Here is a 16,741-nt window from a genome sequence, read left to right on the forward strand (position 1 = left end):
CTTTAGGGATAATGTTTTGGATTGCACCACAGAGCAAAGTTTTTGGTCAGACAATCTAATGGGACTAATAACAAACAGCCGACCTGAACATTGACAATTCTTGCACATTATCCCATTCCATCCTCACAGATCAGAGAAACCCAATTAGGTAATATTTCCCCACTTCATAGACCAGGGAAGGAAATTTCTGAGAGGTTAATTGATGTGCTGAAAGGCACATAAAGTGCCCAGCTCAGTCCCACGTCTGGCTCTAGATTCCTTTTTAGTTCTTCTGTATTATGCTGTCTCTTCTAAATGGATTATTAGGTTGGTAATGTTATTCTTAGTCATTCTGCCCAAATAATGAATAACAGATTATACATTTAGGATGTTAAAATGTGTCATAATTTTATTATAACTGAAAATGTTCAGAATTTTTTTAAATAATAATTTTGGGGAAAAGAAAACTTTTCCTTATACATTGTTTCCTCAGTATTTTTTTCATTAGGTATTTTTTCCATTTGGCTGTGGCAATCCTTGAGATTGATTCTCACTGTCAGAGTCATAACTCTCTTTCTTTCACCCAGCGGTAACCATGGAAACATTTGTATAACACGTCCTGCTTCTTTTAATATGATTATTCATGAGTTGCCATAAAAATATGAAGTGTATTTATTTGCATATTTAATTGTTAAAATAACACAAGTATTTGCTTTTAAAATACCTACTCATAGCTCTGTGGTCATGTATATATAAAGTACCAAGCATTCTTAAATCCTAGGATTAAGAAGTGACATGTTGCAAATTTAGAGTACCTTGCTCTTCACCAGTTGTATAGCAAAAGAGTTTTAGTCAGTTTAGAAGTACCATGGGTCGACCGCGTGGTGGCTCACGCGTGTAATCCCAGCACTTTGGGAGGCTGAGATGGGTAGATTGCCTGAGGTCAGGAGTTTGAGAGCAGCCTGGTCAACATAGTGAAACCCTATCTCTACTAAAAATACAAAAAATTAGCTGGGCATGGTGGTGGGCGCCTGTAGTCCCAGCTACTAGGGAGGCTGAGGCAGGAGAATCGCTTGAACCTGGGAGGTGGAGGTTGCAGTGAGCCGAGATCGCGGCTCCATTCCACTCCAGGTTGCAGTGGGCCAAGATTGCACCATTGCACTCCAGCCTGGGCAACAAGAGTGAAACTCCATCTCAAAACAACAAAAAAACAAAAAAAAAGAAAACAAAACAAAAAAAGAAGCAGCAGCAGCAGCAGTACCATGGATCAAATTAGGGTTCCTGTCCCATTTTTCTGCATACATTTAAAGTCTAATGTGATATAGTAAGTACTTTCTCTTTGAAGATCAGCTATAATCTCAGAACTTAATATTTCACTTGTATAGAAATTACTCCTAAATCAGATTCTATGACCCAGACAGCCATCCAGAATTTTAGTTCCTCATCTCTAGCTTCCTAATAAAAATATCCAACTGGATGTCCCACTACCCCTTCCAATTCAATTTGCCTAAAACCAAACTTGTTATCTTTCCTTCAGAGTTCAAGTCCTTTCAGAAATTTCTTAATTCAATCTCCAATCCCATCATTCTCTTAGTTACTCAGGCTTAAACTTCTGTTATCCTATAGCATTTTCTTTCTCTCTTCTTTCACGTCCTATATCCTATAAATTATTCTTAGCTTATACTAGCCTTTCTATTTCCACTGCCACCCTTGTTACATTGTGCTGAGACTACCCTACAGTGCTTTAACCAGTCTCCTTCCCCAGCTCTCATCTCTTTGTATCTGCCTTCCAGTCTACTCCAAGGTTGAACTGTCTAACTCAACATTTTGCATATGACCCTCACCCCCTCACAACAACCATTTCTTCTAAATTAAACTGACATATAACACCATTCAAAAGTTATTTCTTTCAGCTTCAAAACAATCACTCCAGTATATACATTACTTCCCAACATGATGTGAGGTGAACCACATTTCTTGCCCACACGCTGTTCTCATTTCTGTTCTACTTCCTCACTTATGACTTGTAAATTGAAAGCACCTAGATTTCTGTTGTTATTCTGGATGAGTAATGGCAGGACAGCCCTAAATCCCAAGTATTTCTGTGGCTCTTTTAAGGAAAGGAAATATACAAAAATAGTCTAAAGGAAGAAAAATATAAATATTCTAAACATTAGTCTTATATCTGTGTTACATTGCCATTATATCAGTTTTGCTTGAAATAAGAATGTAGAGATTAAATATTAGTTTTAATTTATGACATTTGGCAATTGTAAACAATTTGTGTTACTTTGTTCTTTTAGAATCTGTGTAGTTTTCCAAAATTAAAATTAAAATTCCATTTCTAGCCATAGAGGATTCTTCTTAGTTCTATTTGAGTCAACAATCATTTTTAAAGTTATAATTTGAAAATTAAGGACAGATCCAACTAGGTTTGTGAGTCCAGCAGACATACTGTGTGAGCACACAGCTGTGGCATATCTGTGGAACAGATAATGGTGGCATATTTTGGCACTTGTGGAACTTATTCCCATCATTTTAAATAATGATTGGTAGGTTTATTTCAACAGATTTATTTTCCCTTCAGCTATTACAAGAGTAAAGCAGAGACCTAAGGTCTGGCATATGAATCTTACAAATGAGGGATTTTTGACTAGGAGCAACTCTGAAAGCTTCTTACATTCTTGGGACAGTCTGCAGTCATAGATTGAATGACAAAAGCCTCATATTTTGGCTGGGTGCAGTGGCTCACACCTGTAATCCCAGCACTTTGGGAGGCCGAGGTGGGCGGATCACCTCAGGTCAGGAGTTCTAGACCATCCTGGCCAACGTGGTGAAATCTTGTCTCTACTAAAAATACAAAAATTAGCCGGGCATGGTGGTATGTGCCTGTAATCCCGGCTACTTGGGAGGCTGAGGCAGGAGAATCGCCTGAACATGGGAGATGAAGATTGCAGTAGGCTGAGATCACGCCACTGCACTCCAGCCTGGGCGATAGAGCGAGACTCCATCAAAAAAAAAAAAAAAAAAAGAAAAGCCCCATGTCTCTTCATTGACCATATACAATCCCTTAACTAGCACAGCACTGATGCATTTCAGCCATCTCACAAAACTTCCCTTTTATCATTCTGAAATGATTTTATCTTTCCCAAGAGACTGATAGACAAAGCAGCTTTGTATATTCACGTCCTGGTTCTTGTGCATTATTAGGAAACAAGTAGGAAAGCTACCCTCACACAGAAGCTATGTAAATATTATTTGGGGAAGAGGAAAAACATGTATGGGTGCTAAGAAGATAAGATAGTGCCTCTGACAGTTCTACTTGATGTTTCTTAAACCTACATTATAATGAAAACTCGGGTAAATGGATTTGTAATGACGACTGAAAATGAAACAGGAGTATACTTGAATAAGTATTGAAATTTTTTTTTTAAAGTCATTTACTTTAAGACTCACAAAGAACATATTAGCTAATAGAATTCATGGCCAAACCATGATGTAAATGGAGCTAAGGTCAGAATTAGATTCTTTAGGGAGCTGAAGAAAAAACACGGCTATGACCCTAAAACCAATCTGCTGACTCTTTTCTGCTGACTCTTTTCTGATGCAAAGTAAACGGTGGGAAAAAAAAAACAAAAACTGATACTAAAAACAAACAAATAAACAAAAAAACCTTTAACTATCCAATCACCTGTGCAATCGCTTTCTATAAAATAAAACAGAATGGAAAAAAAATCTCAAAATCATGAATTGAACCAGTGAAACATATGAGTTGGTTCAGCATTGCAACCAGATGTCATCTTAATAAAAACCAACACTATTAGCTCTTTGATGATTAATAATAGTAAATACCGTTATCACACTTCAAATATGACTCTTCAGGCTGGGTTACTAATATATACAATCAACCTGCATTTTTCCTGTTTTTCTGGATTTGACAGGAAAAGTGGTTGTGACATGGAGGAAGATTAAAAGGCTAAGAGAACCTCAGATTTAGATTCTAGTTCCAGCCCTGCCCTTTCTTAGTTGTGTGACCTTGAGCAAATCAGCTAACCTCTCTGAATCCTATGCCTTCACTTGAAATGTATTAAAATGGCACTTACACATAATTGTATAAATCCGTTTATATATGGCATATATAAGTGATACATATGTAGTATGACAGTATTGAAGTTAATAAAAACTAATATGATATAATGTGTTTATATACTATTTACCAATTATATATTAATATAATGTATTTATATTAACAGAAATGCATGTATATTAGTTTATATATGAAAATCGTATAATTAAAATTTTTACATATAATATATCATAAAGTTCTATATTAATTATATATAATAAATTTATATAGAAATCCTATCTATACGCACAATGCTTTGTAATGTGGGGCCATAAAAGAGTACTGCAATCGTTATTATGTCTTCAGTTAACTTTACAATGAAAAGCTTCTTAATCAATATTAAACTATGGGCAAATATAATGCTGCTGCCTTCTAATGTAATTTACTTCAGGAAAAGCAATTGATGAGATAAAAGGTCTTTCTCTTTTTTCATTTTTATTTTTTTGAGACAGAGCCTCGCTCTGTTGCCAGGCTGGAGTGCAGTGGCACGATCTCAGCTCACTGCAACCTCCAGTTCTCTAGTTCAAGCGATTCTCCTCCTCAGCCTCCCGAGTAGCTGGGATTACAGGCACACAACACCATGCCCAGCTAATTTTTGTATTTTTAGTACAGACGGGGTTTCACAATGTTGGCCAGAATGGTCTCAATCTCCTGACCTCGTGATCTGTCTGCCTTGGCCTCCCAAAGTGCTAGGATTACAGGCGTGAGCCACCGCACCCAGCCAAGGTCTTTCTCTTTTTAACTTCGTTTGCAATGCCTAGCTTGCCTTCATGCTGTTATATTAGGTTAGCATTAATTTTCCATTGGAGCAGATTGCCTACAAGCACACACATACAAATAGCACACTGAGGAGGAAGGAGCCAGTGCTGAAGTTCTTTTTCTGAAACGTAATAGAGCTTTTCTCATTACTGCAAATACATGAATGAATGAACAACATTGCAAGCACAGACGTTCTATACATTGTCTCATCAAACAGCCCTATCACTGCCTTAGTACTTTTTGTTGTTGTTCAGCATTATTGATTTTTCCAACAATCGAGTTTGTTTGCGATAAACTGAACCAGAGCATAACCTTCACTAATTAGAAAAAATGTATGGGTGTTAGCTTAAGGAAGCAATAACACTTCTTGTATGTTTTCTGTTGAAACTGAGGGTGATATTTTTTAGGAGTGCTATTGTTTCTTTTCCCCCTTGTGACAATGTTGTTAAGTATGATGCAAAAAAGTCCAAAGACCTTTTAAATAATTTGCATCCATTCTAGAAGGAAGAAGAACTACAAAGGCCAGGTGTGAATGGATGTGAAAATAGCAACTTAGAATAGAAATATCTGCCATTACTCTCTCTGCATACCTCTAATCCTTTGTCCCTGTTTACAATTGTTTTTATATTCTGGTCCACTTTGAAAGTGAACACCTTAAGGATCTTCTTTGTTTTAACTATAAAATTTAGAAAATATTCCTTGATTCATATTTATATTTGCTGGGTAATTATCATTTATAAAATCATAGTTGAACTAAGAAGTTAGAAAAAAGTACATGTGTGATTAACTGTTTAGTTTTTCACCATTTCTGGTCAGGCTGTTTGAATTGGCCAAAGCAGATTTCTTCAACTCAGCAAAGCTTAATCATATAAGTAATTTCAATTATATAATAAATAAAAGCTGCTTTGCCTCAGCATATTCAGTGATTAAAAATGACTCGTTTTTTAAAATTTTCAAATCTGACAGTATTTCTTGAAAGAAATAATTTGTGATGGAAATAAACTGAAAATGAGGAATACAATGGTCATTGAGGTGCAAACCAATGCAACAGAATAAAGTTAACATGAAATTTGAAATTATTGACCAGAAATCAAAGTAACTATAAAAATATAGATGTTATTAGGGAAATCTCTAGTAGGAAAAGAAAGCCAGAAATTATCACATTAGCATTACCATGAGATGTCATTCTAGTTCTTAAATAGAACTGAAGACGAGAGCATCATGACTCTACCATTCATATGAAGGAGACTAAATAGAGAATGATCTTGAATCCATTTCCTTTTAAAAACCTTAACAGCATAGGGTAAGTATTTGGTGATGGATTCTTGGCTGCAGAAAATTCCTCGTGATAAATAGGGTGCTATCATTAAATAACACAAATGCTACATGCTAGGAATACATTAATTCCTCCAAGTCCAATTCCCTGAAAGTCATCTTATTCTCTGAAAAATCATTGTCATAAAGGGAATTCTGTGTGAGACATCTGAGAGTAAGCGTGTTTAGAAGTGTCTCAAGAGTACCTGACAGTAATAAAATCAGGAAGGTAAGACAAGAATTATCCAGTCTTTGCAGGGTCAAAAATGACCCTTCTCTTTATACATTTTTTTTTTTTTTTTTTTGGTGAGATGGAGTTTAGCTCTTCTTGCCCAGGCTGGAGTGTAATGGTGCAGTCTTGGCTCACTGCAACCTCCACCTCCTGGGTTCAAGCAATTCTTTGGTCTTAGCCTCCCAAGTAGCTGGGATTATAGACGTCCGCCAACACGCCCGGCTCATTTTTGTATTTTTAGTAGAGACGGGGTTTCACCATGTTAGCCAGGCTGGTCTCGAACTCCTGACCTCAGGTGATCCACCCACCTCGGCCTCCCAAAGTACTAGGATTACGGGCATGAGCCAACATGCCCAGCCCTATTCTTTAATTTTTGAGTAGCTTTGGCCTTCACTAGCATTACTACAGTCCTATATGTAAAAGTATACTGCTGATGAGGACTATATACCTCATTTAAAATGTGTGCTTTAAAGTCGAGTCTCTGCTATGTACCATACCAATGTAGGTTTTGGTCACTATCAAGTTATTTTTGTTCTCAGCAAGTAAAACTGCCATGTTCTTCATGATTTTTTTCTATGCATACACAGTCATTGCTAAGATAAACATTATTTTTAGACATCAAAATTCCTAGCTTATTATTTTACATCATATTAGCACAATTGTCAAGAGACAATTTTATGTTTCTTAATTCACTTTTTCTCTTTGTAATCTGAGTTCCCCAAATAAGAGAAATATTAATAATGGTGGCATATTTTGGCACTTGTGGAATTAACTAGCAATATGTAAATTCCTAAATAGCATACTGTTAAAATGCTTCTATTCTTCAAACTCTAATAATTTGCTAAGAAATTATAATAATAAATTTTAAGAATTTTTTGCTAAGTGCAGAAAAATCTTTTGAAATATTAATACATTAGCAAAATGTATCATTTAGGGAAATAATTTTATTACAAGGAAAGAGCTTAGAAATTTGTTAATAAGCATAATTTAATGAATAATTTTCTGAATGAGTCATTTTTTTGCAATAAAAACAATTTTTCTTTCTGCATATGTGTGGAGCAAGTTTCTGTAAAGGAATCCAAAACTTGTAAGGAAAAGAAGCCAAAGAATTACCAAAAAATATTCCTGGGTGTTTTGAGGTTTCATAAGATATTTGATAATATATTGAATGACTCTCTTTGTGAAACATTTAGTAGCAGACAGTGCAGGAAAAAGCTCATTCTTTTTTTTTTTTTTGAGACAAATTCTTACTCTGTCACCCACCCAGACTGGAGTGCAGTGGCACAATCTCAGCTCACTGCAACCTCCGACTCCTGGGTTCAAGTGATTCTCATGCCTCAGCCTCCCAAGTAGCCGGGATTACAGGCATATGCCACCATGCCTGGCTAATTTTTGTATTTTTAGTAAAGACGGGGTTTTGCCATGTTGGACAGGCTGGTCTTGAGCTACTGGCCTCAAGTGATCCACCCGTCTTGGCCTTCCAAAGTGCTGGAATTACAGGCGTGATCCGCTGCACCCAGCTGAAAGCTCATTCTTTACTAATCATGAAACCCTATATTAAAAAAAAAAACAATAAACTATTAGGCTGGTCTTTTCCAGTGATACAGCCAAAGCACCATGCCAGCAAGTGAAACATAATAGGCCCTCAATAAATAATTGTTGAAATAGCCATATGATCAGACTTCACACACAAAGGCTGAACTGAATTGAGGTAATTCAGGATAGAACCCACTGAATAATCAAGCACATAATATTGGCTTTAATTATGTAGCTGTTTCAGAATTGAGAAGTGATGAAGGGACTCAGACAGCTTGATGCTCTGGCTACTGGGCTGTTTGGATGGCTACGCGCTGTTTGCTCTTACTGCATTGTGAATTTCTGAAGCCGAGACAGCCTTAATTAGATGTGAGTCTGATATGATAAATATGTTGCTATGGTGAATATAAATGTTTCATACAACAATATTTCATGCCAATTAACAGTAAATTCCAAATACTTTGCCAATAAAATTGAAAATACCATTATTCCATTGGCCTGTCCATGATGGCATAAATAATGCATATTTATTTATTTATCAAGAGGGCTCTTATTGAACACCCCGAGCTTTCTAACAGTTATCTCCCTTGTGCAGTGTGCCAGCTCATTAGGAAGACTGAAGTCACAATGGAGTCATCCTGAAATGACTTCAACACAAATTCCATGTGAAAAGATTTTTGGAGAGCCATCTGTCCTGGGGTCTAGGTTATCTTTTGGAAATTGGAACTAAATGGATGAAAAGTATAGAAATGCTTTGGTCTTCCAAATACTTTCTTAATCACCTCTAATTGTCAAAAGAGGAAAAAGTGGCTTTAAGAAAAAATAGCAAATTAAATTAATTCATAAGCTATTTTATGTGATACAGGAGACATTTATAAAAGTAATTGTGCCTAGTTATCTTATTGCAAGCCTGCATCTCCACATTTGACTTCACTGGCAAATGCAGCAACTTACAAGACAAATTAGGCCATTTCAATGCTAGTACTACAGAGCTTGTTTTTCTCCCTCAGTCTTAAGAGACTTCATGGATATTTTAATGTTAGATTTTACAATTTAACATATTAAGATATGATTACTAAAGACTAATTCTTGTCTCTGCTACCTCCATGATTTCATTACTGTCATGTGCTGTTGGGACGCTTATAAAGCCAGAAACAACAACTGTAACAGAATGTGTAGATTACATGCCATTAGTTTCACTGTTCATAATGCCAAGTATATTCCAGAGTATGTGCTGAATGCCTCCAACCTTCATGAAGATATCCTTTTTCCTTTTTTCCATAAAAAGACATCACTGATGGCAACTAGTATAATGGACAGATCATTCAAAAAGCACATTTGATCATCAAACATTTTCCAGGTACCAAAAACTTTCTGGAAACACACAATAGAATTTAAACCTAGTAAGAAGGCTGGATGTGAACATATTGAACTCTAATCCAATAAAATGTACAATAATAGAGCTATGCAATTAGTATATGGAGACACAGTTGATGATGCCATTAATTTTTCTTTGGGAGGTAATAATTATAACGGCTAATCTTAACTGAGTAGTTACTGTGGGTCACATTCTGCTTTAAGTGCTTTAAATGTACTAACAGAGTGAGAGGGAATGGATATTATTTCCATATTTTTAGACTCTAAGATATAATGCATCTTATCCAAAGCCATGGGGCTAGTCGGCAGTGGAGCTAACATTTTAACTCGGGAAATATGGGTCTAAAACCTAGGTTTTTGGCCCCCAGGCCATACTGCCTTTCTGTTTTAGAGTCATCTAAGAAAAGTCTGGAGACAAATTGATATTTTTGTTAAAATCTAAAATACGAAGATGACTGCATCATTTAAAGAAAGAATAGAAAGAGAATTTAAACAAAGGACATATAGTGAGCAAAATTAGGGAGAAATATGGGTCCAAAACCTAGGTTTTTGGCCCCCAGGCCATACTGCCTTTCTGTTTTAGAGTCATCTAAAAAAAGTCATCTAAGAAAAGTCTGGAGACAAATTGATATTTTTGTTAAAATCTAAAATATGAAGATGACTTCATCATTTAAAGAAAGAATAGAAGGAGAATTTAAACAAAGGACATATAGTGAGGAAAATTAGGAAGAAATGAAAGGGAGAATAAATTGATGGGAAATTGCCCAAAGTTTGAGTCGCTAAATTGGAGGGTATGCAAGAAGCAGCATGGGAATGAAACTGTAAAGGGAGATGGAGCCCAGACTAGGAGTCACCTTGTAGGCCATGAAATAGGTTTTGGGCCTGTTCTGTGGGATCCCTTAGGGGATATTGTTATACTCACTCTTAACATTATACTGACTCCCTAGCCAGGTCAAAGTACAATTTAAGCTGCCAATGAAATATATTGGCTTTACATTTTTGTCACCGTTTTTAAAGTGCCGTATGGAACTGAAACATTATATAAACATTGTATAGACAAAAGAAACCATCTATTCTAAATATTCTTAAGCTGTTTGAATAATGATTGGTCTAAATGTATTCCTTTCACATAAATTATATAAACTCCCTTTGAAATGATGTATGAGTTAAATAAGCAATTTTTATGTTAAAAAGTTCAGTAATTTTAAAAATTAAAATGCTCTTACTGAAGCCTCCAAATTATGCATACTATATACAATCTTTTATGTTGTAAATGTCCATGATAAAAGAAAACAAACAAAACAAGACATCAGCACCACCACCAATAAAATTTCAATCAGAAGGGATCACTTGGTTTGAAACTTTATGCAGCTCTCAGATAGCCAGACTTTCTTTGTTAAAAACATTCAATACAATGTTTAGGAAGTGTCGTGGTTAACAGAAAACATCATGTGCTAATATTAATTTGGAAAATTCTATGTGGTGGCTGAGACCCTACAATGTTCCAGTCTCTTGGAAGCTATTCGGGAATAGTGAGTGTTCCTTCTAACTGTTTTATGTGGGGGTATGTGGAATCTTCTAATCTCCAAAGCCACTAGGCTTCTATCCTGACTCTTATTTCCTGATGTATGGACCCTCTTCTTAACTCTGGAGTGTTGGACTTTCTCTTTTCTGCCCTTCACTGGTGGCTTGGTTTAGTTTTCTGGTAACTGCATTTCTTCCTGAGCACATCCAGAATCTTCTCAGAGGAGGCAATCATTCCATTCTTTCCTTGTGACACCTCAATTCTCCATCTCCTTACCCAAAGAGCCTCCTTTATGTGTCACTTTCCCTTCGAAATTATCTTTTCTTTCTTAGAAAACTTTTCGTTTCTATTTTAAGAAAAGCTGGGTAACATAAGAACATGAAACATTAAGAGGCAGATGGTAAATTGATTAGACATAAGATGCTTCATATTTGTATCCTCTGTCCTATTTTCCACTTTTTCTTCAGAAAGTAGTCCATGACTTTGTATTCATAGCTGTTTTTCACTTTACATATCAAGAACCAATGTTTGGGAAACAAATAATTATGAGTAAGTGGTTATATTGAGTTGCATATCAAAAGATATTTAATTTTTATAGGTTAAATTTATAATACGAATTGCTATGGTATAATTTTGAGAAAAAAAATCATTTTTAGTCATTACAAATATTTATTAATGGCCACACTAGGAAACAAAGATTATGAGCCTCATATAGGACACATTTTTTGAACTTTCAAACGAATACACCATATTTCATTAGGACAGTAGGTCTTTCCCTCCTTAGGTATTGATACACCTACGAGTGTAATGATGTGGCATTTATAATTTGGTAAAAATAAAGTTCATTTTTGTGAACAACTTAGTTTTTAACCAATTAGAATCTACTTAGATACATTCTATAATTACATCACCCTAAGATATTTACAATCTGATAAATGCTATTTTTCATGAGGAAGAGTGATAGAATTAGAGCCACAGTCTAGCTGATGTAATTATAGCCATGGAACGAAACATATGTGCCTGCCATCTATCTCAGGTATCTCATTGAAAAAAAGGATGAGAAAAGCTGATCCAGAGTAGGTCACTAAGCATCATCCATAAATTGAGAATTGGTTCTCAAACAATAACTTTGAATCAGCAGAAATCCAGTGTTTGCTAAAAGCTATACATGAAGAGTTAAAGTAGTTGATCCCCTCAACTCTACTCTCTGCTTATTTTTATATTAAAAGTCAAATGCTTGCTTGGTTCTGAAATTAATATACATATACACACACATATATACATATATATACACATATGAAATATAACATGAATATGTGGATTATATCAGAGCAAGTGATCATCTAAAACTAGATTCTAGCTAATATTTCAACAAATATGGACTAAAAACCTATGTGGTCACAAAATATTGATACAGCTGTAAATAAATTAGGTATAATTCCTTCTAAAATTTTCAGTCTACAGTGGAGACAGCCATTAAATAAATTATCATGTACTAACCAAAATAAATAACTGCTTATCATTACTGAATTTCTGATGTTCTCGCAAAAACAATTTGAAAAACTATACGTATAAATTTACTACTGAATATGGTAGTCATCCTTTAAAAGACAATTTAATGGCTTCTTGGCCTTTTGGCTAAGATCAAGTATAGTATCTGTTCTTATCCATTTAAAAGACAATCTACCATAATACCTGAGGAAGAACATATATTTTATAATAACAAATATAATACATGTTCTCAAAAATTAAGCCTTCTAACAAGTGATTTTACTTTTAGGCATGTAACTTCAAAAATATGGAAAAATGGACGCTGGGTGTGGTGGCCCAAACCTGTAATCCCAGTGTTTTGGGAGGCCGAGGTGGGAAGATCACTTGAGGCCAGGAGTTTGAGACCAGCCTGGGTAACATAGTGAGACCCCATCTCTACCAAATTATTTTTTAATTAGCTGGGTGTGGTGGTTCACACCTGTAGTCCTATCTACCTGGGAGGCTGAGGCAGGTGGATCACTTGAACCCAGGAATTTCAGGTTGTAGTGAGCTATGATCACACAGCTGTACTCCAGCCTGGACAACAGAGCAAGACCTTGTCTCTCAAAAAAACATGAAAAAATGTAACTACCTATATCTATATATCATATATATGTATATATATATGATAGTTATGTAACTACCTATATCTATCTATTTTATATATACGTATATATGTGTTTACATATATACGTATATATATGTGTTTACATATATACGTATATATATGTGTTTACATATATACGTATATATATGTGTTTACATTATATATGTATATATGTGTGTTTACATTATATATGTATATATGTGTGTTTACATATATATGTATATATGTGTGTTTACATATATATGTATATGTGTGTTTACATATATATGTGTATATGTGTGTTTACATATATATGTGTGTATATGTGTGTTTACATATATATGTGTGTATATGTGTGTTTACATATATATGTGTGTATATGTGTGTTTACATATATATGTGTGTATATGTGTGTTTACATATATATATATTAGGTCCCACAGATGTAAAAATTTTTAATGTACTTTTATTGTAAATAAAAACTCCTGGATTTATATATCAAAAATATTGCTGATTAAGACTTGATAGCCCGGGTGCAGGGGCTCACGCCTGTAATCCCAGCACTTTGGGAGGCTGAGGCAGGTGGATCACAAGGTCAGGAGATCGAGAACATCCTGGCCAACATGGTGAAACCCTGTCTCTACTAAAAATACAAAAATTAGTCGGGCGTGGTGGCATGCCCCTGTAGTCCCAGCTACTCGGGAGGCTGAGGCAGGAGAATCGCTTGAACCCAGGAGGCAGAGTTTGCAGTGAGCCGAGATTGCGCCACTGCACTCCAGCCTGGGCGACAAATCGAGACTCTGTCTCAAAAAAAAAAAAAAAAAAAAAAAAAGACTTGATAAACATTAGAAAAAAAAAAGACTTGATAAACATTAGAAAGTTAACTGAGGGAAGTCATCAAATCCACTTCCTTAAATAGGTAAGATTCTCCTTCGATGGTGCTAATTCCTTTGAGAATACTTGAATGAAAGGAGATGAGCATTCATGTATTATTTGAATATTGAATCAATGCTTTCCTGAGTAACCTTGGTGATATGGTCCTTTCACATCTGAGAGTTTATTTTGCATCCCCAGATATTCTACCTTAATTGCAATTTTTCCTCCAATTGGTTTAGAAATGGTACAGAGGAAAGTTAATAAAAGTAATCACTCTAAAAGTGAGTCATTTATACTTTTATCCTATGTAAGTAAAAGAACTGAAAATCAAGCAGTTAGCTTTTACCCTGTGGTCTCAAACACATGAGTTAAAAGACAAAATAAAAACTATCAATGTGTCCAATATATTTTTCCTTAGCATCATTAATCTATTCCCTGTAAGGTTGGAGTTTATAAAATGAGACTCCGTAAAGAGAGAGATACCTAGTCTAAATCAAAGTGTGTGCTTTATGACATAGTAGAATATATTGATAAGTTAACTGAAATCAGGTAATTCCAGGTAGATTGGCTTAACATGTCCAAAACATTCTGTGTAAGTTAACTGACTGGTAAGTAAAATGGTGGGACTCATGAAAGTTAATTTAATTATCAGTCAAAAATACATAAAATAATTTCATACTGTTACAACCTCACTCGAGTAAGTGTTTCTCAGAGGCACTTGTTTCATTGTTTATTTGTCATCATTCCTAATAAACATGTATTTGAGTTCATGTCATCTAAAAATAAATGGCCTACCCTACAGAGACATGGAAAGCTGATGTAGGCATACACTCAACCCAACATTTAATGACCTGAATCCATCTCAATGACTTCCTTTTCTATTCAAATAACCAGTTTGGAATTTGATTTACTAAAATTAACTTTTGTGGTATTGTTTCAACAAAGGACAGCCTTTTGTGTGACAACCTATAATATTTAGCTACTAAAAGACCTACCATATTTCTCTCCCACTGAGAATTATTTGTTATCTAATATCACTTATAGGCTTTATGTAAATCAAATAATTATTTCTGGCTCTGCATGGTGTAAGGATGATTAAAAACTTGTCAAGCTATCAGAAGAATAAGGCCATTTCCCAGCGTGGAATGACGTTATTTATTCTAGGTCCAATGATTGGTACCAGAACTGACCCTTAATAATAATATTCATGACCTGGGGGTGGGAGGGGAGAAATCATTTAGAATGATTAGTCTTATCACAATCCTAAGGCATTAGAATTTTCAACAATGCTGAAATAATTATGCAACTTTAAGGAAATGTATAAGAAGGTAGCTAAATTATCACTGAAGTTAGTGAATACTATGCAGTGGTAATCATGTATGGCTTCTCAAAAGCATTTAACACTGTTGACAACTGTCCTTTTGAGATGCTGTACCTACTTCCGTCTCTGTTCTTCAGCTTTTTCTCTATTCCTTTGCTGTCTCTTTGGCTGTTTCTCTGTATTTTGTCCCTCCGTTACATATTTGAATCCTGTGATTTGTCATGCATTATCTTTGCTTTTCATTTTACGTGCTGTTCTGGAAAATTCTACTCCTTCAGGTGTGTTTACTGCTGTTCATATATTCTTTAGGCAAGATCCTTTTCTTGACCTTCAGGCCCATATCAGCGCACCAGGAGAAATCTCCCACTGATAACTCAAATTCATCCTGGATAAATTGATCTCATTATCTGTCATTCAAAACTGGCTTTTCATAATATATGGCTCCAAAATTCTTACAGTCATGTAGCAAAATTCCTGGGAGTTATCCTCCCTCACAGTCCCATCCATTAAAATCTGATAAGTGAACTGAAATGCTACTCAAAACTCTATTCTGGGTCTTCTTTCCCCACTACCCTGACTCATGTTCCCATTACCTGTCCATTATCACCATTCCAAAAGACTCCCTGCCTGAATTCTTGCACATCTATAATTCAGCTTCCCAAGTGTGTTTTTTAATACACAGAAATGAATAGCCGCAACAGCCTTTAACAATACAAGACTGCCTAAAGTCCAAACATACTAAATTGACATAAGTATCCTTTGTGGTCATATGTTGAGCCTCCTTTCCAGCCTCCTTTAGCTTGGTCACCTTTGTGCTCTAAGTTTCAGCTATACTATGCTACCAAGGCATAGCAGGATGTTTCACACCTATGTGCATGAGCATGATGTATCTGTGCATGGACACGTGTTTTACACAATTCTCACTGCTTATAAAACACACTGCATCAGCTGTCTATTGTTACATTACAAATTAGCACAAATTTAATGGCTTAAAACAATACATATTTATTATTTCACAATTTCTGTAGGTTAGAAACCTGGGCATGGCCATGCTGGGTCCTTTTTTGCTTCACAGTGTCTCACAGATGGCAATAAAGGTGTCAGTCAGGACTACAGTCTCATCTGAGGGCTCAACTGGGGAAGGATCTGCTTCTATATTCACTCAGTGGTTGTTGGCAGAATTTAATTTCTCAAGGCCTTAATTCCTAACTAGCTGTTGGCCAGAGGCCTTTTTCAGTTCCTTACTACAAGGGCTTCTCTATAGGCAGCTGCCTCATAAGTATGGCAGCTGCTTCATCAAAGCCAACAGTGAAGAGAGTCTTTTAGCAAGATGAAGTTTACAATCTTACATAACCTAATCACTATAGTGATATCCCATCAGCTTTGACATTTTCTATTGTGTAGGCCACTAGGTTTAGCCCACTCTGAACAAGTTGGAATTACACAAAGATGCAACTATCAGGAGGTTGGGATTATGAGGAGCCATTTCAGAATCGACCACACCTACCAACCGCACCTTCCTTTTCCCCCATCCACCTGACAACACCTGCTCAAATTATTGAAGACTCATGTGACTTATC

At 35.6% G+C, this 16,741-nt stretch overlaps 1 protein-coding gene and 1 pseudogene across 1 annotated transcript in view; both read left to right on the top strand.

Moving 5' to 3' along the window:
• The window catches only part of IL1RAPL1 (interleukin 1 receptor accessory protein like 1), a 1,383,775-nt gene that overhangs the window by 1,159,904 nt on the left and 207,130 nt on the right, over window positions 1–16,741 (top strand). The window lies entirely within an intron of this gene.
• LOC112131218 (U2 spliceosomal RNA) lies at window positions 12,467–12,576 on the top strand (annotated as a pseudogene).

This window comes from Pongo abelii, chromosome X (assembly GCF_028885655.2).
Source record: "Pongo abelii isolate AG06213 chromosome X, NHGRI_mPonAbe1-v2.0_pri, whole genome shotgun sequence".
Classification (NCBI taxonomy): domain Eukaryota; kingdom Metazoa; phylum Chordata; class Mammalia; order Primates; family Hominidae; genus Pongo; species Pongo abelii.